General features: G+C 37.6%; 1 protein-coding gene across 3 annotated transcripts in view; it reads right to left on the minus strand.

Moving 5' to 3' along the window:
• The window catches only part of MACROD2 (mono-ADP ribosylhydrolase 2), a 2,068,343-nt gene that overhangs the window by 1,048,458 nt on the left and 996,918 nt on the right, over positions 1-22,967 (minus strand). The window lies entirely within an intron of this gene.

Genomic DNA, 22,967 nt, shown 5'->3' on the forward strand with positions numbered 1-22,967 from the left:
ATCCTATCCTGTACTGCGGAGGACAGACTGCAAATCTTCCAGTTTCTAGACGTCCTTGCAGCGAGGATTCTGAATGCAAATTGGGTTTCTTCCATTGGATTTGCCTGTACATGTTTGGGGAAGGAGGAAGGATGGAGGAAGGAAACTCTTGGGCTGTCTTTGACGGGCAAGCCTCGTTCCAGATTGACAGGGGTTTCATGAAGCATCATCAATCATCCCAAGAACAGCTGCTTGCTTCGGGAGCATTAAAAGGCAGTTGTGGTGGTGGTGGTGGTGGTGGTGGCAGAAGCCTCCTGATTCCCTACTGTCTTGAGCCTGTGGAGGAAGTGGCACTCCCCAGGTGGGCCAGTTACCATGTATTATCATTCCTGGAGGCACAGAAGAGAGCCTCATCTCCCTGCTCCTTTCCTCTATGTCATAAGCACCTGACTGCCTGTCTAACATGCTCTTGAACTTACAATACCTGAAATATCACTATCTGAAAGAAGCCTTTTTTGATATGACGAAATTTCAACAAACTTTGCATAGTTTATTGGCTCTTAAATCAGTTTCTACAACACACTTTTCTGAATATTTTCGACATTAGATGTTTCAACCCTGCTTTGTCTTTCTGTTCACTGTGACTAATATTTGACTTTGACTAATATTTCTATTAGTTTAAGAACCCATTCATTTTCCTCAAACTAGAACCCATTTCAATGGTTCATTCATATTCTTATGAGAATTCAGTAGATGATATTTCCATGTCTTATTTCTCTTTATTCATCATCCCATTTCCTCATTTTCATTCATATTCTCACCCATCTGCAGGATGGATCGAGCATTTTCTCCCTTACATCCTGGAGCTCCATCCCCGCCAGAGGTTTAGGGTCTCATTTCAGGTTCCACATCTCAGTCCCTTAGCCCCTTAACAGCTCCTGCTCCCAGCTGCCTAATTCATCTTCACACATATCATATGGATTACTTGCAACTTCATATGGAAGGTGCTTTCTGTGCCATATTTACCATTTAGAGGTCCTCATTTAAGTGATATTTCTCAGTAATTAGTGAAATAAGACAAGGGATAAATTAAGGACTGAATGGAGGGTCAGATGCAAACATTTTCCTGGATGTCAGAGAGCAGGTGTGCATACTTACTAAAAAATAAAAAAAAGATGGATGGATGGATGCATAGAGAGATAGATAGATTAGATAGATAGTTTCTGTTTCCAGTTCTGTTTGCAACTGAACCTTGACTAGTAGGGTCCACTAGATGAAATTCCAAGTTGTCTTTCTTGCACTAACCTCATTCATAATGTATTATTGTTGTTGTTGTTATTATCATTATTATTATTATTATTATTATTATTTCTAGTCTCTCTAAAGTTGAACCAGAGTATAATGTATGACAAGGTAATCTGAGTAGAAAATTTTCTAGTTTTTTATGATTTCCCCTAATCTTCTGTAGCGGTCTTAGCCATTTCTACTTTGACAACATTTTTTAAAGCAACTGGCTACAACTGGCTTACATCAAAGTTTTGCAGCATCTTAGACTTTACTTTCATAGAGACAACAACTCTTTTTGTTCACATAATGTTAAATCGTCATAAACAGGTTTGAGGGAAAACTGACGCTTACTAATTGAACATTACAGTTGGTGGAAGTAAAGCACCCAGCCTTCCTAAAGAGTAGCCAGCCAGGCCAAGATCAACATGCTAGGATCATAATACAGACATTTTACAGAGAGAAGGCATGTTCATTCTCTTGACTCTATTAGGAGATGATAATTTCCAAAACTTCTATTGAACCAATCTTGCAGTTGTTTTGTTTTGTTTATTTATGTATTCTTTCACAAGGACTGAAAATAATTTTTTACAAAGCACGTAGCACAGGGCCCAGAATAACCACATGCACTGAATGAATACAACTACTGTGTTTACAGAAATAAAGAATTTCATCTAGAGATGGTATGTAAGGTCTCTGTATTGCAAAAGGTTGTAGTAATTGTATGATTCCAAATTTTTTATTCTAATCAAGTCGCAAGAGGCAAAATCAAGCCCTTTAAATCAAATATTATTCAGGGAAGGTCAACAGATTACATAATTATCAACCAAAACACTGTAGCTCAAACTGGTTCAACAAGGAACCAGCCAGTTAGCAGAACAGCCCTTAAGGAATGGAAGTTTGATTGATAGGGTGCCTTGACTGAAGGAGAGCACAAATTCTGGGGATGTCTTTGGGCTGGGATGGTTCCATTATACAAGAACTACAATAGGTGGGGCTAAATTCTTTTTTTTTAATTTTTTTATTGTTATGTTAATCACCATACATTACATTATTAGTTCTTGATATAGTGTTCCATGATTCATTGTTTGTGCATAACACCCAGTGCTCCACGCACAACGTGCCCTCCTTAATACCCAATCACCAGGCTAACCCATCTCCCCACCCCCTCCCCTCTAGAACCCTCAGTTTGTTTTTCAGAGTCCATCATCTCTCATGGTTCGTCTCCCCCTCCGACTTACTCCCCTTCATTCTTCCCCTCCTGCTATCTTCTTCTTTTTCTTTTTTCTTAACATATCTTGCATTATTTGTTTCAGAAGTACAGATCTGTGATTCAACAGTCTTGCACAATTCACAGCACCCACCATAGCACATACCCTCCCCAATGTCTATCACCCAGCCACCCCATCCCTCCCACCCCCCACCACTCCAGCAACACTCAGTTTGTTTCCTGAGATTAAGAATTCCTCATATCAGTGAGGTCATATGATACATGTCTTTCTCTGATTGGTGGGGCTAAATTCTAACCAAAGCTGGGGAAGTACCTAAAGATAGAGGAACCACAGCATAGGGGATAAAGGAGACAGACTTCTACGATTGCATCAAAGCAAGCCATAAGCCATGTGAGTACCACTTTAAAGCTAACTAAAGCTTGCTCTTCGAGAATTAAAATGTGTGGTATCTTCGAAAATTAAAATGTGTGGTATGGGCAAGAGCTCTTCAACAACAAGAATATTCAATTAGGCAGAACATACCATTCCTTCACCATGTGAGATAAGGTGGAGTTTACTGTTCTTACACTCACAAACTCCCACTTGAACAAGTCTGTACACAAGACACTTGGAAGTTCCCATGAAACAAACAGACGCCTTGGGCTTCTGCAGGTGAATTTAATCATTACCATATTATTACAATGATGAAAGACATGCTAAAAATTGTATTCCTTAAAGCCAACCACAGTTATAGGAAATTCCTGTCTCTTCTCCTCTGTCAATAACACCTGCCACAAGATACTGAGGGGTTTACTTTTGACAGAAGCTTTTTCAACAATTGTTTTTATGTTTGAAGGTAGTTATTTTATTTAGCAAAACAGCCAGGAGGTCTTTGGAGCTTCCCATCTCATTAGTTAAACCGATACTTCATTACATCATTCATATGTAGATTTTTATCACAAATGAATACATTGTTCTTCCATCCAGGAAGATAAAATAACTTTCAAATAGTGATACTTAACTTCCTCCATACTCTTCACAATATTATAACTCTGGGGGAGACAGAAAGCGAAGTTCCGAAGATATGTAGGAATCAAGCATTCCTTCTCCCAAGTCTACAAAGTTGTATATGCCAGAGTGAATGTTTATAAGGGTATTCAGAGAAATGGAGCCCTGGGACCTTCACTGCCTCCGTTGGTGAATAAAACACATTTAACAGTAAGTGGTTTGAATAATAATCCACTCAGAAATCCCAGCAAATGCAGCTTCCGTTTATCACAACCAACAAGCTCTAGAACTGATGACAATTTATTCACTTATGTGCCTTCTTTGCGGCTGCACCACAGTTTGGAGGTGGGAAAACTAGTGGCTGTCTCTGTTATTTAATTTGAAGCTAAAGTAAGATTGTCTTCAGTGGCCAAAAAAATAAATACTATGAGGATGTGTGTGTGTGTGTGTGTGTGTGTGTGTGTGTGTGTGTGGATGTGTGTGTGCAAACAGCTAGCTAACTAGCTGATAGTATACCCAGTTAGAAGAACTAACTGCTTCGTTAGTGTAATTAAAGATAGGCTTAAAAAAATGTTGAAACTACTAGTTAATGAGAGATTCCCCATCATTCTCACACTTCTGTGACAGGACTTCCTTTAGAAGTTGACTGTGAGGTAGTTTTATGACTTGTTTTTGCTTCTTGTGACTTGGTTAAAGTGGAGCCCAGGTAGATGAGACATAGAACTTATAAATTAGCAAAAAGGGGGCTCATTATTTCCCAGTTATTTCCTGTGGCCTTAAGAAAAATGTCAGCAAAGCCTCCACCCTCTGAAATTCAACCACACCAACTGTTCCTATTACTGTTAGAGTTGTTTAATAACTAATCTAATGATTTGTTTTTTTCTCCCAGACCAGGGGATACATGATAATAGGAGACATGTTTGTTCATCCTAGTAACCCTCATAACTCACACAAGGCATGGGGCCTAGACAGCTCCAAGTAAATACTATTTTATGAGTGAAGAAATACATGAATGCACGTAGTATGTAGTATTGTTTCATATCCTTTTATATAAACTGTGTGTCCTATTTCCCCTGACTACCTTGGAAGGCTGAGGTTCACAGGTCCACACCATAAATAGCCCTTAAAAGGTATTTTGCTTGGTGCATGGTGATTGCAATAGTGTTTGTTAGTTTCTAACTGGATTGGTTTTGAAACTGGAAGATTTCATGTTTGTTTATTTAAGAGAAAGAGAAATCTCAGGTTTCTTTTGAAAAATCAGGATTTGATAGCAGCAGAGTGCCCAAATTCCTGCATGGCTCTGACTGGCTGGACCTGAGTAGAGCTGGTCCTGTTCAGAAAATTCCAGTTTAAGACCACCCCCCATGGTCTTCAGGGCACTGAGGCAAATTATCAGGCTCCATTTATAATGGCACACCCTTTCTTGTTTGTCTCACACCACAACCACTTTGTTCTTCTTAGGTTATGTCCCTGATCCCTGTAGGCCTTTGAGTTTGCACCCACATTAAATCTAAACATTTTTCTTTTCCCATTCTGTGTCTAATATTAGGCTGTGTATGCACCAGAAAATGAATAATTACTGGTTGATAATGATCATTCATCATAACGATATGAAAACCAACCAGTAAGGTAACACGTCCTAGACATAATCATCACTCCTCAAAAAATAAATCCCATTAGAAAATTCAAATTTTAGATTCTTAAACTTTTGTTTTCAAATTAGTCAAACTGAAAATAGACAAAGCATGTTGCATTGCACTACAAGCCAATGAGAAATTAACAACAATAATAGTATAGCTTAAAAGAATATTAAAACATAATTAAACACGGAAAGTTTGACTCTGGATTTGACCGTTTGTCCTTAAACATTTTAGGGGAATCCTGGACAAAAGTCCTCCCTAGCCAACAGCAGACGACAAGTATGAAGGAGCAGAGCACTGCACTCCTTTCTTCCCTTAGCCCTCAGATAGTGGCTCTTAAAATGAAGGAGAAAAATTGAAGGCCTGGATATGGAGTCCCTGAGTAATTGAGTGTTGAGTGAACTGCCCTTCGACAAAAGCACTTTTAGAGGTGATCTGTTAGTTTATCAAATGAACATTTACTCACTGACAGCTGTAGTACTCAGAGTGTTCTGGGTCCTCCTCTTTCCCAAACACCCATTTTCTATGGCTGTTGAGACTTTTTACTGGCTATCAATCTAACCCTGTGTGTCCAGAACCCCACCATTATTCCCCAGATCATAGGTGTAGAGGATTTTGTAATCTGCAGCATTTACCAGACTTTCCATATCTTCTCACTCTGCAATCATTTTTGCTAGGGTCTAATGAAGGGAAAATTGCACTATAGTACAGTGGAGGCAAGGTTTGGGATTGTTTTGCTATATACAAATCAGTTATAAAAGTACAGCCTAAATCAAAAATATTTTATAAACTATCTCTTTGAAATTATTAAAGTATTATAAGGATGTAGAAACCCAGAGAGAATAATCTGTTATTTCCCACCCATCTATGTTAAATTTTAATATGCTGCCATATTGACTTTGGAAATATTCATTCAAATATAATGCACATATAACAAAGTAGACAAATCTTAAGTTGTATGGCTGGGTGAAATACTACAAAATGAACAATGTCCTTTATCACCCCCCAAGAACAAATAATGGAACATCACCAAAATCCCAGAAACCTAATTTATACCTACTCCCAATCATTTATAATAGATCTTAATATTTGGGAATATAAGTCCACCAAGTTTGTTCCTTTCAAAACTGTCTTGCAATTCTGGGTCCCTACATTTCCATATGTTTCTTAGAATCATCCTGCTACATCACACACACACACACACACACACACACACACACACAAACGTTAGTTGCTGAAAATTTTTATTTATTGCACTAAAGATCAGCTTGGAAAGAACCAATGTCTTATTTTCTGTCTTTTAATCATTGAACATGGCATATCTTTTCATTGATTTATGTCTTACTTTATTTCTCTAAGTAATGTTTTGAATTTTCTATATAGAGTTCTTGCATCTATTTTGTTGGATTCCTAGAAATCTAATTATTCCTAAAAATTTGCTATTTTCTGAAGATATTATAAATTGCATAACTTTTTTTCTTTAAAACATATATATGTGTATATATATATTTTAATTCTGCTCGCTTAATTTTTGGCTATTTTTAGTTTTATTTTGTTCTTTGACAAATAAAAATTGTATGCATTTAAGGTGTACAATGTGATGATTTTATATACCTATATACTGTGAAATGATTACCACAATCAAGTTAATTAATATGTCTGTCATGTAACATAGTTACCATTTGTGTGTGTGCTCAGAACACTGAACATTCATTCTCAGCAGGGCGCCTGTGTGGCTCAGTCAGTTAAGCATCTGCTTTCAGATCAGGTCATGATTTTGGGGTCCTGGGATCGAGCCCCACATTGGGCTCCCTGCTCAGTGGGGAGTCTGTTTTTCCTTCTCCCTCTTCCCCTCCCCACCGCTTGTGCTTATTCTCATTCTCTCTCTCTTGCTCTCAAATAAATAAAATCTTAAAAAAAAAAGATTCATTCTCAACAAACTTCAAGTGTACAGTATGTTACTGTTAACTACAGTCAGTATGCTATATATTACACCCTCAGAACTTATAAGACTGTACCCTTTGACCAACATCTCTCCATTTACTCCATCCCCATTCCCTGGCAACCACCATTCTACTCTCTGCTTCTATGAGTTTGACTTATTTAGATTTCAAATATGGTATCACACGGTATTTATTTCTACCTGGTTTATTTTACTTAATTTTCCCCAGACTCAACCATGTTGTCATAAATGGCAGGATTTCCTACTTTTTATGGCTGAGTAAGATTCCATTATGGAAAGATAGATGATAGATAGATAGATAGATAGATAGATAGATAGATAGATAGATATCACAATTTCTTTATCTCTTCATCCATTAACGGACACTTCCCATATCTTGGCTATTGTAATAATGCTACAATGAACATGGGAGTGCAAATATTTCTTCAAAACACTGATTTCACTTCCTTTGGATATACACCCATAAGTGAATTGCTAGATTATATAGCAGCATTATCTTTAGTTTTCTTTTTTCTTTTTTTTAAGATTTTTTAATTTATTTGACAGAGAGAGAGAGACAGGGAGAGAGGGAACACAAGCAGGGGGAGTGGGAGAGGGAGAAGCAGGCTTCCTGACTGAGCAGGGAGCCCCATGGGGGACCCAATCCTGAGACTCTAGGATCATGACCTGAGCCGAAGGCAGATGCTTAACAACTGAGCCACCCAGGTGCCCCTATCTTTAGTTTTCTGAGGAACTCTATATGTTTCTATAACAGCTATACCAATTTACATCTCCACCAACAGTGTATAATTTAAGATATCTAGTATAATAAAGATACCTAGGTGTCTTCTTTGTGGGAAGGCTTTAAATTTCCTTTAAAAATTTGTGAGTATTTAGATATTTTAAGTCAAAGGAATTTATTGAACTTAAAAAAATATTCAAATATATTCACATAGAGTTATCCATATATATTCTCTTTGTTAAGCTTTTTCATAAGATTGGTAATGATTGTTGATATTTGGTAGATTGTGCTTTCTTGCTCACTCTCTTTCTTCATCAGTTATATTAAAGTTTGCAATCTTATTAATCTTTTAAAGAATCAATCTTTGTCTGTTTTGAAGCTCTCTAGTATGTCTTTGTTTTGTATTGCATCAATTTCTTCTCTTATCTTCATTACCTTTCTTGTACTTTCGCTTCTTGAGCTGAATACTTAGATCGTTGATTTTCAGCCTTCCCTACCTTCTAATACACACCTGTCACAGTATAAATTTCCCTTTAAGCACTTCTTTAGCTGTATCTCACAAGTTTTGATATGGATGTTTTCACGATCATGTCCACCAAGATATTTTAATTCCATGATTAGGTCATTTCTTAATTGCTAACAATTTAGATATTTTTTAATGTAACATCTTGTTATTAATATCTAGCTTAATTCTACTGTCAGAATATACTCTCTATGAGTTTTAAAGCAGTACATCTATATGAATTTAACCCTTTGAAATTTAATGAGCTTTACATGACTATTTTATTTTTTTATTTTTATTTTTTTTAAAGATTTTATTTATTTATTTGAGAGAGAGAGAGAGAGAAACAGCATGAGAGGGGAGAAGGTCAGAGGGAGAAGCAGGTTCCCCGCTGAGCCGGAAGCCCGATGCGGGACTCGATCCCAGGACTCCGGGATCATGACCTGAGCTGAAGGCAGTCACTTAACCAACTGAGCCACCCAGGCACCCTACATGACTATTTTAGACTTGACACTTTTTTTTCAATTAATTTATCTTTGTCTAACTTCTTTTCCATAAAATTGTCTTAAAAAAGCTTTAGTTCCTCTTATAACTTAGCAAATAATTAGTCTCATTTTTAAAGTTTTATTTATAAATATGAATCCATAGGATGGGTAAAATCCAAACAAAAAATGACAGCTGATGTTTCATATTTTATCTCTCAAATTATTCTATAATTTAACATTGATTTGTCAAGTGTGTTTTTTGTGTATAGTTGACCATTAAGGGGCCATATACAGTACATATTGAAAAGAAATAAAATAAACGTTATTATACAGTTTTAATATTCATTAAATATTTGGTTCATAATCAGAATTCTCATTTAAAAAAACACAAGTCCGAATCAAACAGAAATAGTGTTTGGATTAGTAATTAGATTCATTGCCTAGAATAATTATATAATCTACAGAGATAAAACAACTGTCAATGGCATTTTCCCACTAGGTTCAAATTATGAGAACTGCCCTGGGTAGAACCATGGGAGATACCAGTGAGCTTTTCCTTCTCCGCTCCTCCATATCCATCTCCATACTTCTCTGCCCTACTTTCTGACTGGAAGGAAGTTGGAAATTGACCCCTTAACTACTGTTTAAACTGGCACCCTTGCCATCTACATGGCTTTCAGTTAGGTGAATGTAATGAGAGGCCCTAATAGAACAGGTGGTAGGAAGACAGATGAAGAATTTTTTTTTCCTCCCCTAATCTACTTTTTCTTCCCTGACCATGATTTTTTTTAACTTTATTTTTTTAATTAACATATAATGTATTATTTATTTAGGGGTACAGGTCTGTGATTCATCAGTCTTCCACAATTCACAGCACTCAGCATAGTACCTACCCTCCCCAGTGTCCATCACCCAGCCACGCCATCCTTCCCACCCCCCTCCACTCCAGCAACCCTCAGTTTGTTTCCTGAGATTAAGAGTCTCTTATGGTTTGTCTCCCTCTCCGGTTTCATCTTGTTTCATTTTTCCCTCCCTTCTCCTATGATCCTCTGTCTTGTTTCTCAAAGTCCTCATATCAGTGAGATCATATGATACTTGTCTTTCTCTGGTTGACTTATTTCACTTAGCATAATACCCTCTAGTTCCATCCAAGTCATTGCAAATGGCAAGATTCCACTTTTTGATGGCTGCATAATATTCCATTGCATGCATATACACACACACACACACACACACACACACACACACACACACACACACCACATCTTCTTTATCCATTCATCTGTTGGTGGACATCTAGTCTCTTTCCATAGTTTGGCTATTCCCTGACCATGATTTTGACAGTGGTTACAACCCTCAAAGGTGACAACTCCTGTCAGGTATCCCTTCTTTTATTTTGTGAAGATCCTGGAAACTTCCATTAGTTCTCTTATTCATTCAATTGAGTGTCAACAATGTTTAGTTAGTATACTAAGGGCTAAGAAAAAAAATTACATGCATGCATGTGTAGATACGTGTGTATTCTATATATGTGTACATACACGTGCATGCATGTATTTATGTATATATTTATATGTGTATGTGTGTATGTATTCTCTTATTTAATTCCTAAAACAACTCCTGGATGGCTTCCCACTACCTATAGTGAAGACATCATACATGATGCCTACTTGAAGATTCAAGGAGGATATTTTCTTTTTTGAAGACTTATATGCAATTAAACTTTGAAGGCTAAATCATATCTTAATCATTTTGAAAGCCAACTTAAAAAAAAACTTAAGTGTATTCTGGATCCCTTGATAAAGCAAATAATTCTTTCATAAAGATTAATTCCACCTTAATTTATCTGTTTTCTAAGTTAAATTTGTGTATTCAGCTTTTCTTTTAGATTTTAAAGTTCAACCTGTACAAATAATATATCTTACTAAACCTTCATTTAAGCTGTCAGTTAAGGAAATAAGTCCTCAATTGTCTACAGACTAGAATATTTAGTTGTTGTTTTACAAGCGACTTATATTGCTTCAGTTTCTTTTCCTTGTTAAATATCCCAACATTTATTTTCTATTATTTGGGTAGCATGACATTAAATCTGTAAAGTTTAAGCACAATATGAACATGAATTAATTTTAATTTGTAATTTTACTATCTCCAACTAGATAGGTGACAAAATGTTTTTTTTTTTTAAGACTTTATTTATTTATTTGAGAGAGAGAGCACATGAGAGGGGGGAGGGTCAGAGGGAGAAGCAGGCTCCCTGCTCGTGCAGGACTCGATCCAGGGACTCCAGGATCATGACCTGAGCTGAAGGCAGTCGCTTAACCAACTGAGCCACCCAGGCACCCATGACAAAACGTTTTTGTGAGACAGAATTTTCTGATCAGTATCACATATTTATAAAGACACATGTGGAAAATTAAATCTATTTATTGTACACAGGCCATATATTCTCATAGTTGAATATTCACTGTTTGTCATGTGCCCAAAGGGGCACAGTTCTATAAAGTTTGAGGGTCATTGACCTAAATATGGTAGTAAAGTCCCCTCCCTCATACAATTTGTGTGTGTGTGTGTGTGTGTGTGTGTGTGTGTGTGTGTGTGTTTTAAAGCTACTATAGCAGATAATATCTGGTTGCATGTAATCTGAATTCAATCTGAAATCCCAATGTAAACAAGTTCACCAATAGCAAGGGGCAGTTAAACATTCCACTGGCTTTAGATAATTGGAACCATCTTCCAAAAAATTACCTTCAATTATTGGACTCCGAGAAAAAAGCAGACAGCTCTGGCAAAGTACCAGAAAGAGCTGGGGGGGGGGGGGGGGGTGCGGCGTGAGAGAAAGAGAAATAGAACACAAGTCTATTTTCCAGAATACAATGGAAGATCATTAAATATTCTACAGTATTTGTAAGATAGGATGGTTAATGTCATGCCCACCCAAAAGATATTTTTTAGTGGGAACACAGGATTAGAGCCTAGAAAGCTATTGTCATTTGCATTTATTGCAGATTCTTGCTTTCAAGCAGTAATATCTCTAAAACATCATAGCAGAAGGGTTTTTTTAAATCTGATTTTCAAAAAAATTCAAAGAAAGAAACCTCACAATTTCCTTTGTGAACCATTGCTTGTACATATTCAAGTATATACATTTCGCTTTTGGAATTATATACTAGATGCATGCCTAAAAACTCACAATTCCTCTGGTTTATGGCATATATTGCATTAAGGGTATTATAGCCTTCTTTTGAAAGCGTTATCAAATCAGGCGCCTGAGTGGCTCAGTTGGTTAAGTGACTGCCTTCGGCTCAGGTCATGATCCTGGAGTCCCGGGATCGAGTCCTGCATCGGGCTCCCTACTCAGCAGGGAGTCTGCTTCTCCCTCTGACCCTCTCCCCTCTCATGCTCTCTCTCTATCTCATTCTCTCAAATAAATAAATAAAATCTTAAAAAAAAAGGTTATCAAATCATTTCATCTTTTTAGTCTGTTCTGTAACATCTAATCTCTGAGAATGGTGGGACAAAAGAATCCGCTTAAATCCTCTTACATGAAAGGCTGCGTGGAGTCAGGGAAAATGTATAATGTTACTTTAGATTAATTATATGCTTCAACAGTCAGCTAGTCAATCTCTATGTCAACCTACTGCATTAGTGTATTATCAATGATAATAAAGTTTTGATGATAATTTGACCCATCTGGAATAAAAATAAAATAATAAAGCAATTGATTTTTTGTGCTAGACAACCAAGTCAGCTTACTTCTAATTGAAATGTCAGGACAGTATGCATTTTAACTAGCTTCTAGACAGATGCATTACAACACTTAAATTCTACAGATAGAGACACCATTGTGTTTTATTTATTTGTAAGCAAGATCATTAAACTAGTTCTGACACAATGCTGCAAGCTTGCTCTGAAGAATGTTTCAGATGAGAAATCCATGTTTTAAGAAAAGATTTCACTTCAGAAAAGTGATCCTAAAGCCACTTATCCAGAAAGAAATACATCATTTTCTCTACTGCATAGCCCCAAGTAAGTTCTAGATGTAAAAAAAAACACAAAAGAGAACAAATGAAAACCAACAACAACAACCAAACAAACAAAAACATTGGCTGCCAAATTTAACACAGCTGTTACCACAATTTGTGATTATGTTTGCATGTGTGTGTTAAACGGTCTCTCTCCTCCTTCCCTGATCCAGTATGGCAGAGATCTCAATGCTTTGTACATAGGAGTACATTCTTCAAAAGAAGGAAGAGCACTTGATAGCTAATAGGAACTCAGTAAGTGTCTTTTTTTTAAGATTTATTTATTTGTGAAAGAGAGAGAGCTTGTGTTCACAAGCTCACGAGTGGGGGGGAGGGACAGAGGAAGAGGGAGAGAGAGAGAGAGAGAGAAGAGAGAATCTCAAGCAGACTCCCCATTGAGTGTGGAGCCTGCCATGGGGCTCAATCTCAGGACCCATGAGTCATGACCTGAGCCAAAATCACCAGTTGAACACTTCACTGACTGAACCACCCAGGTGCCCCAAGAACTCAATAAAGTCTTATGGATGAATGGATGAAGAAGTGGATGGTCATAGTTGAAACCATTTTGATCCAAATAGTCCTAACTTCTTTTATTCACTGCATATTTGTCAACTTGAAGCATTAATTAAAGCAGATAGGATAACTGAGTCCCAATCCAGTCCATGCCCAAACAAGTCCAGACTCCATCCCATTGCCAATTAAAACTTTTCACCTTACTTTGCCTTTATCCTTTACAGGCCCATCTTCCCCCCAAAATTTGGATCTATTTTGAAAAAAAACTTGATTTGCAGTCTGCATCAAATCCCTTTCTGAAGTACGCAATGCACAAGTAATAATTTAATAAATAAATTGAGGACTGGAGATAAGGTCTTTTGAGCTAAGAGGCATTAGGGGCATTTCGTCTTTGTAAGCTTTAGTTTGCTCCTTTGCAAAGTAAAAAAGATAAATTCCTAAGGTCTATCTCTCAAGGAAGTTTGGCAAAAATTAAGGCTTAAATATATTCAGCGTGGAGGTTGGGAACTTTCTTTATGATAATATTTAGTTGGAGTCTACCCAAGAACTGGGTATCTGTGTTTGATGTGTAGTCATTTTTTTTTTCTTTTTATTTTTAAATGATGCAGGTTGTTTTTATGGTTTCAGTGACTCCCAGGGTAAGGGACACCTATCCATGTACAGCCAGTAAGCAAACATCCAGGGATTGAGGTGAGTAAAACTTTTTATCACTTGCTGTTTGTACTGACATCATTCGAGGTTTAAGAAGGATTGGGAAAAGCAGAGGTGTCTGAAGTCACTTCCCTTACTTGGGGGGCCATCAAAAGCAGCAGCAAGCCCAGTCAACTGTGCACAGGGAAGGAGCTACTTTACTATTGCCTGAGAAATTTCACACTGAAACTAAATAAATATGGGGAAAAGGCCAGTCTCACAGAAAGGTACAGAATCCTGCCATTTCCTGATCCCTCTCTTCCTGGCTATTTTTTTTTTTTTTTTTTTTTAATTTCATTTACCCAGCTTCTACTTCTATGAAAATTTAGAACCTTTTTTTGGAGCGCCCAATCAAGAATCCTGGGCAATCTCAACAATAGATATGTTCCTATGTTCACTCACCCCACCCCCTCTGTGATTTAAGGGGATCCCAGAGCAAAGCATATGAGTAATAGGAGATACTCTTTTTCTTCCAATACCTTTCATTGAGCCCCTCCCTACTCACCCCAGCTAAAGGCCACTAATTAGAGTTTCAGACTACTGAAGTTACTCTACATATTAAAGTTAAGGAACACTGTGCACAGTTCTCTTGGTCCTTGCAGAAACAAGGGCCTTATGTGGGTTTTTTTTTCAGTGAAAATCCCAAGTCCTGGTAGAGTTGACCCCTTGTCTCCAAAGGTATCTGAATAAAGCAGTTGTAAGCAACTTACAAAATAAACAATCCTCAGCTTCTTAACTCACTCAAATTGTGTCCCTCCTTCTTTAGCACTGTTCAATCTGCATCTTTCCCAAAGGTCTAAATTCATATTTTAAGAAATCTGTTATCTATCTCCCACCTATTAACCCTCACAATGATCACATTTCCAAAACTCTTTCATTGACATAGGGAAGCTGGCTCCTCTCTGAAGTTTAGGATTTATGGCTTCAAGTGAAACCCCAGACCAAGAGATGGATCCCGGGGAAATGATCAGTTTAAATTTCTGCCTCATCTAACCCATCAAATACGTATCTAAACTGACCCAACCTGAGAATCATTTAAAAAAAAAAATTTAAGATTTATTTATTTATTTATTTTAAGAGAAAGAGAGAGAGAGAGCATGAGAGGGAGGGGCAGAAGGACAGGGAGAGAATCTCCAGCAGACTCCATACGAGCATGGAGCCTGACACAGTGCTCGGTCTCATGACCATGAGATCATAACCTGAGCTAAAACCAAGAGTTGAACCGACTTCATCATCTAGGCACCCCTGAGAATCATTTTAAATCACTGATTTTGGATCCAAATGGTTATAGCTGTGACCACAGCTCATTAGGGTCTCCAGAGAATATCATTTCTTTTAAAGTTATTAATCAGATCCAAATCAAAATTGAGATGAGTTTCCTTCACCCAGGATATTTCTCTATTCTTAAAACATTGTCAGATTGGTCCACTGATTATTCCATTATATAACATTTTTATATATCATTCCAGCATCCAGAAGAGCCATATATAAAATAACTGGAATTTTTTTCCAAAAGACTAAATTCTATATGTTACCATAAGATGACTATTTTTTTAAGTTATGTAATTAACACACACACTTATACACATATATCTTGACATTACTTTGTACATACTAAGTAGTTACAGAATGCTCACTGATGAATTCACCTGTATAAGCAGTGCTTTTATTTTAATAAATGCAATCGTATCTGTTCCTTCTTCAAATCTATGAAGACTTTATTATTTTCTACAAATACATACCACCATGTGAAAAACCACAGAATTATTTAGAATAATTTCAATATTAAAGAGTATTTTTTAAAATGTCCTGAAGAATTCTGGACATAGATGTTTCATTTATTTTTTATTTTTTTAAAAAAAAGACTTTTTTTATTTATTTGTCAGAGAAAGAGAGAGAGAGCACAAGCTGGGGGAGCTGCAGGCAGAGGGAGAAGCAGGCTCCCTGCTGAGCAAGGAGCCCGATGCGGGACTCCATCCCCGGACCATGGAATAATGACCTGAGCTGAAGGCAGACGCTTAACCGACTGAGTCACCCAGGCATCCCTTAAATGAAATTTTAAAAATAAAACTCACAGATGATCCCCTGTATTTCACCAGCTTCGTTTGAAAATGAGCTTTGTTAGATAGTTTTCAAGCCAGCATCGATATTGGATTTGTGGCCTTTGAAAATGAGCTCCCATGCAAAGAATGGTCAGTGCAAATCCCAGGTGTGGGTATTGACAGGCCACTCAGATATACCAAATCTGCAGTTTTTAGTCTGCAGTAAAATAAATTATATCTTCGGAGACAAGCATTACATGAAGCATGAATGTCACTCGAAGACAGATTCCTCCAGGAGTTTCTGAAGAAGCTCTTCTTTTTTGGGGGTGGCGGGTGTTTTACAAAGACAAACAGTAAGAGAATTAAATTCATCTGGAAAATGTAAACCCCCATCACAGGAAAGACTTTGGCTGCCTTGCCCTTGTTACCATAAATTCCGGGGGATGAGTATCCTTGATATTTGTGAAGTCTAACTTTTGGAAAATACTCATCGAGATCTTCCACATGAACCCAGATCTTTCTATTTCCAGGCACAGAAGTCACAGGAGCACATCCTGAGAACAAGTGGAGGAGGAATTTTCTACCTCTCCCAGCTGCAAGATTCACTCTGAAGACTTCGTTCTTCCTGAATTCAGACTAGCAATGAATCGATTTCTGAAACTTCTGCTCATGAGATGTTACTGTGTATCTTAAGTCCTGGCCATGAATGAGTCCTATTAAAAGCATTCTGAAGAGTTCTATAACTTGGGATCTCACAGAGACTCTAGCACATATCATGCATATAAGATATATTCAACACGTATTTGACAAGTTAGTGAAACAAGGAAATGGTGCAAAAACTATGAAATGTTTTTACAAAGTAAACCAAATTTTGTTCTTTTACAACATATTCCTCAGCATCATCTCCTTTGGAAATGGCCATTTCAGAGGCTGGAAAACATTCAACACATCTTCTCTGATCAACCTATTTTTGGAAATGCCTTCAGACTCTGTAACTAATTCTTCAAAACCTCTGGAATAGTGACTTTAAAAATTGCACACTGAAGATCCATTTGATTTTTCAGAACAGTCTGAGTGAATTTAGAGTCAAGTCCAGTGAGAAAAAGTATGTGAACAAGTTATTTAATAATAACGACAGCAACAACATCAATAATAACAGTAGGTAACCCCTTTTGAATGCTCACTAGTTGATAAGAACCAGGTTATGTTCTTCATCGTTAATCCTCAGGGCACCCTTAAAGCAGGTTTGATTATGATCCCATTGTAAAGATGAGAAAGCTGAGGCCCTTAGGAGGTAAAACAATTGCCACAAATCAGGTGTTAGATTTGAGACTCAAAAATCCCTCCTTTAACACCTGGAAATACTGCTACGCCTAAGGATTAAAAATGAGGTGGGACTATAAAAGAAAATGAAATTAATGTTTTTCCTATGGCTTTTAAATAGGCCATAGGCAATTCCAATTCTTTGGAAAATGACAGTTTCAGAGGAATGGAATATTTACTGCTTGAGGGTAAGGATACTACTCCTTGTTTTTTACACAGGAGTTCTGGGTAAATGTGTTGAATACTCAGTTTCACCCTTTAATATAGCCATGCCATCTAAAAGGATCATAGGGTCCTAAGAAGAACTCAGTGCCAAATCATATTTTACATATTTGCAGGCCATACAAATTTTGTGCCTTTGAACAAGGATTTGGTTTTGTGGTCTCCTAAGATTCTGAGGAGGTGATGAGGGGGAGCGGGGGGGGTGAGCCTAAAACATCTAGCAGAGGCAACTTGGCAAGGTGAGCCCAGATGCTCCCCCAACTTCTCCCTCTTCCTTCCAACCCTACCCCTGGCTCAGAGAAGCTCTCCTTTTAGCTGATTTATGTTTACATTTGGGAGCTCAGAATAAGATTTTTTTTAAAATGCCTTTGTTGTTTTCAAAGGCTTCGCAGAGCCTTTCCATAAACACCTAAGGTGAAGAATCATTTGTGAAACACGCCCTTTTATTTACCTAAACTTTAGCCTCTTTTGCTAGCTTGACTTAAGAGCTCTAGCACTTAGAAAGGCATCTAAGTTATTTGGCTAACATGTGATTTGAATGCTTTGGAAAGATAAAGTCTATAATTAAGGGATTGCCTAACAATGGATCTGCAGGAACTGAAGGGCATTTTCCCTAAAAGTGTGCAACCACAGGGAACCTCAGGTGAACTATATTGCATTCAACACTTGTCATACACTTGGGACATTCATTAACTTTAATTAGGGCCATAAAAAGATGCCTAAAGAAAAAGGAAATGCTCATTTTAAGATAACATTGTGGTCGCCCCCTTATTTCTTCCTGAAGTCTAGACCAAGAAAGGAAATTTTTTTCTTGACCTTTATTTAAAGAGGCAACCAGGAGGGAACAGCCATTCAGACTGGGCCAGGTGCCATGTCTTCAATGGCCCAGGAATAGCCCCGCAGCTATTTCTATGCCAACTATGGGGTCTCTCTCCACTGAGGTCTCTCTCCAACTTCCTTATTAAAATAAAATCCAAAGGTTATTTTCAGTCTTCAAACTAAAGGCCATAGGGTATGACCACGCCCAAATACCTTAGTACAGGGTTTGTGATAGTTGGTCTTTCTTAGATCAGGGAAAACCATAATCATTTATCAGCCTTTAAAAATATAATAATCACTAAAGGTGAATCCACTGAAGATTTCAAACCACCTTCATTAAAACACCAAAAAGCTATTCCATTAACTGGAAGCACTTGCTCATCCATCTTGCCAACAACTGGGCCTTGACAAGTTTCCTTTGGAAGGTGAGCCTTTTATGAGTGGTCCCAATAAGCAGTCCTCTGCTGTTGGGAACTTAAAGGCTTGCTAAGTGGATGCAGAGCTTCCTACACATACCCCACTGCTCAGGTCCAACGAAGACAAATAGAGAAGACAAATGATCACTCCACTAGAAATCAGAGACAGTTATTAGGGTGAACTTCTTCCTCTGCAGGCCAATAGTGAAGACACCTATAGAAAATTCAAAAGGGTATTATGGAGGAAAATGTAGTTTAAGACGCAAAGTTCAGAACTAGTGTTTGCCTTGGCATCCCGAGGTGAAAATGTGACTGAATGACTGAAGACCTCAAAATGCAATTGAGTGAAGTGTCATGTGTTAGATAATGCTAGATGATTGGTAGTGTCACTGCTGTCGCATTTTAAAGGTGACTTATTCCCATAGACAATGAAAGGATGGCAGAATCTGGAACTGCCATTTCTTTTTTACCCTTATTTGGCCTTTGGTATCAACACAATCTGATCATTAAACCAAAAAGCTTGGAGGGAGGAGTGGAGCATGGTAAGTGGTGTACAAACAGAAAATCTTCTTGCTCTTTCACTGTATTTACTCCTTCCTGACTGAATGCCTCCCAAGACCTGTCCCCAACACAGTGCCCACAAATCTATTACTACAGGACTTCCTTCTCAGGTTCTTGGCTCATTATTGTCAAATCAAAGCTATTTTTCTCTGCTCCAAAACTGCCTTTCCCCCACCCTATAGTTTTTAGTTCCCTTCAGATACATCAGACCTGTACTAATTACTTATTATTATTTATCATATTCCACCTGAACAACTCCCTCAACATTGCCCATCCAGCAGATTCGCTAATATAGATATAATGTGAACTGTCCTTTTTCTCATTAAAGAAGCAGTTGATTACAAGTCACTTAAAAAAGGAGAGAAATAAAAAGTGAAAGGGGAGCTTCCAAGCCACAGAGGTAACTGAGCACATCTTTATTACTCAGGATGTTCTTGGCTTTGCTAACCAGCCATAGGGAAGTGATATCTGAGTTTCAGTAAACAAACAAACAAAAAAAGACAAAACAAAAATTAATCAGAAACCCCACAAAACAAAACAAAACAAAACAAAACAAAACAAAACAACTATTCTCTTTTACCACCAGTCTATTGCTAGCTCTGTGCTCAAGCCCATCCTGGGGCCCATCCTAACAGACCCATTGTACCCTCTTACCATCCAAACTCTGGTGTTACAATATACACATGAAATTATATTAAAATTAAACTCCAAGGCAGCTCTAAAACCCAAAGGGGGTAAATTGAAATCATGTTCTTTAAGGGGAAAGAAAACAAAGCAATCACAAAGCCTTTTCAGCAGAGAGAGCTATTGTGCTTGGGTAGGTATTTGAGTTTCCAGCTCTTTTAAGCAGTAGCTGACATCTGCTCAGTATCTGTCCTTAATATTAATAACAGGAGGGAATCCCCTTGAATGGAGGTCAGGCCTGTGCGCTGTGCCTTAGAAACCAGGCCAGTTTCCACAAGTCAGAAATAGTAGTACATTCCAATGACTTACATGAATGCTGCTTATCAAAAGTCACATCTCCCCAAGAAGTGTTTCATTACTACCAATAGAACACCATTCAGACTGTCAACATCACCACTACCTACCATTATTGGAGAACTTTATTTATTCACCTGGTTCACCTTAATGCAGGACCTTGCAGGCCATGATGGGGACGCCCATCTTTTTCCTAAGAGCCATGGGAAATGGGAAGCTGCCCCAAATATTAAAGTTAGGTGGGAATCACATACATATATGCACTTCTGTTTTTCAAGGATCCCTCTGACTATACTCTGGAGGAGAGGGGAGGGAGCCCACAGGGCTGAGGAGGCTTGCTGGGAGGAGGCTTCTGCCCTAGCCTGGAAGAAGAGAGAATGGTGGCTCGGATTAGGGTGAAGACAGAGAATATAAAGTAAATTAGACAGAAGGGAGGTAGTGGGAGGTCTAAGAGAAGAGTATAGAATGACTTGCTCGTGGCTTAATTGTCCTCAGTGAGTGAGAGAGTAAACCAGAAAGACACCTGGATTCCCAGCCAGGTTCTAAACTGAGTGTTTTATGTACATTATCCCAGTCAATAAAAATGGTGACCAATTCCTAAGAATCTGCCCAGGTACAGGATAGTGCAATGTCACAAATATGGTCATTAGAGCAAAGGGCTATGGGGACTTGAAATCTGGTCCTACTGCTTTAATCATTACTTGATCTTGGCCAACTATGTAAGTTCTCTTTGCCCCTGTTTCTTCATTATATAATGAGATTAATGATTGCACTCATCTACAGCGTTGTTGTGAGGATTATATAAGGTAATATATCGAGAGTATTTAGAAAGGTACCTGGTCATCTATAAGCACTCAATACATATTAGCTATTATTATTATTGTCACATGGCAGGGGCTGGTACGAAGATTTCATGTGTTACCTCAACCATGCAATAATCCTGAAAAGAAGGTATTATCATCCCCACTGATGAAGCTCTGAGGGTTTTGAGAACTACCAGTGCCACTCAGTTAATTTAGTGGCAAACTGAAATCTGTTTTGTCTAGTTCCAAAGTTCATATTCTTCTGTTTTATCAGAATGATTAGCTTCTCTTTGAAGGATCTCCCATGTGAGAGCAAATGATAAAAATGACAACTTAAGTTTCCTCATTAAGCAAATGACTCATCAAACTAGGTGACCTCCCAGAGTGACATTTGTAAAAAAACTCCAGTCAAACATTGACATGTATGTCAAAACAGAATTCATATAACTTAACAAGAAATCATTTCTTTTTCCACGAAACTCAAAGTATTAGGAGGTAGACTTCTTTGAATAAGCAATTTAAACTATGCTCTTCTTAAAAAAATCTGTTAACAGGGCATTCTTGTTCATTTTCAGAGAATATTTCTTTTCCTCTTGCTGCTGACGAACCGTAAAACTGTAATCACTTTTTCATCAGTTATTTTATGTAAACTTATATTTCAAAATACAATGGAAGTATATAGTTCACTGGAATCCAGTATTTGTCCACATGCACATTCTATTCTAGATCAATCCCCGAAGAATAGTTAGAAATAAACGTTTCCACAAATTGTCCCATAATCTTGTGTTCATTAAAATACCAATAGTGATGCCATCCTTTGCAAACCATGGGCAACTTAGGCAGTTTTTGTGCAACCTGAGAGAGAAAAGAGTTTTTCTTTCTCATATATTTTCACACATTCACCAGGTTGTTACACCATTACAGAACCGTGGCATTGGGTTCTGGAGGTGAAATGGACCCTCGGGAGCATCTGTGTCCTCCTTCCTCCTTTTGTGGGGAAAAATCTAAAATCTGGAGAATGTAAGTGACTTTTTCAAGGTTACATAACTAGATGGTGGCTGATGACCAACAAATATGTATGGAGCCTAGTGACTGATAATAGCTCAGTAGGGAAGCCAGAAAGGATAAAAGATTTAATTACACTGGCCATTGCCTGTAGAAGTAATGGTTTGTGACTCCTTAGCGGTTTCTGATAACGCTAAAAATCTGGTTGAATTAGCCACCTTAGGGAGAAAAAGGGGGGGTGGTTTACTTCTGTGATAGGGACACACAAGGCCACTTCAATAGAAATTTCAAAGTACTTGTGTTCTAATGTAGAATAATTTAGTACTGAATGGATATATATATTATACATGTTTTTTATCTTTTTATTTCTGTCGAAAATGGAAAAACCTCTCAAAATCAAATATGCTGCATGTGAATTCTCTCTCTTGTAACAACTGATCTTAGGTTCTTCTTTAAAATCATGGCAGCTTGAGGGAAAAATCAAGTCCACTGGGTTCTAGTTATGGCTCGTCTACTTTGGTTGACTTAATCACAATGTGGAAAGCGGGCCCCATGTCAGTCTCCTTCCAAGCATGCATGAGGGAAGAATGTGAGACCTGAACGTGAACATAGGCAAGAATGAGCTTTGAAAGTTTGTTTCACATAAAATAACGTAATTTTAAATGGTGTTTTCTTCCTATAATATCATTATATTGGTGCTATATGAAAATAAATTTAACAGAATACATAATTAGCTGTTAGCCATACTCTAAATCATAAAATTAATGATTTTCTTGTGTT

Source organism: Zalophus californianus, chromosome 8 (genome assembly GCF_009762305.2).
Source record: "Zalophus californianus isolate mZalCal1 chromosome 8, mZalCal1.pri.v2, whole genome shotgun sequence".
NCBI lineage: Eukaryota > Metazoa > Chordata > Mammalia > Carnivora > Otariidae > Zalophus > Zalophus californianus.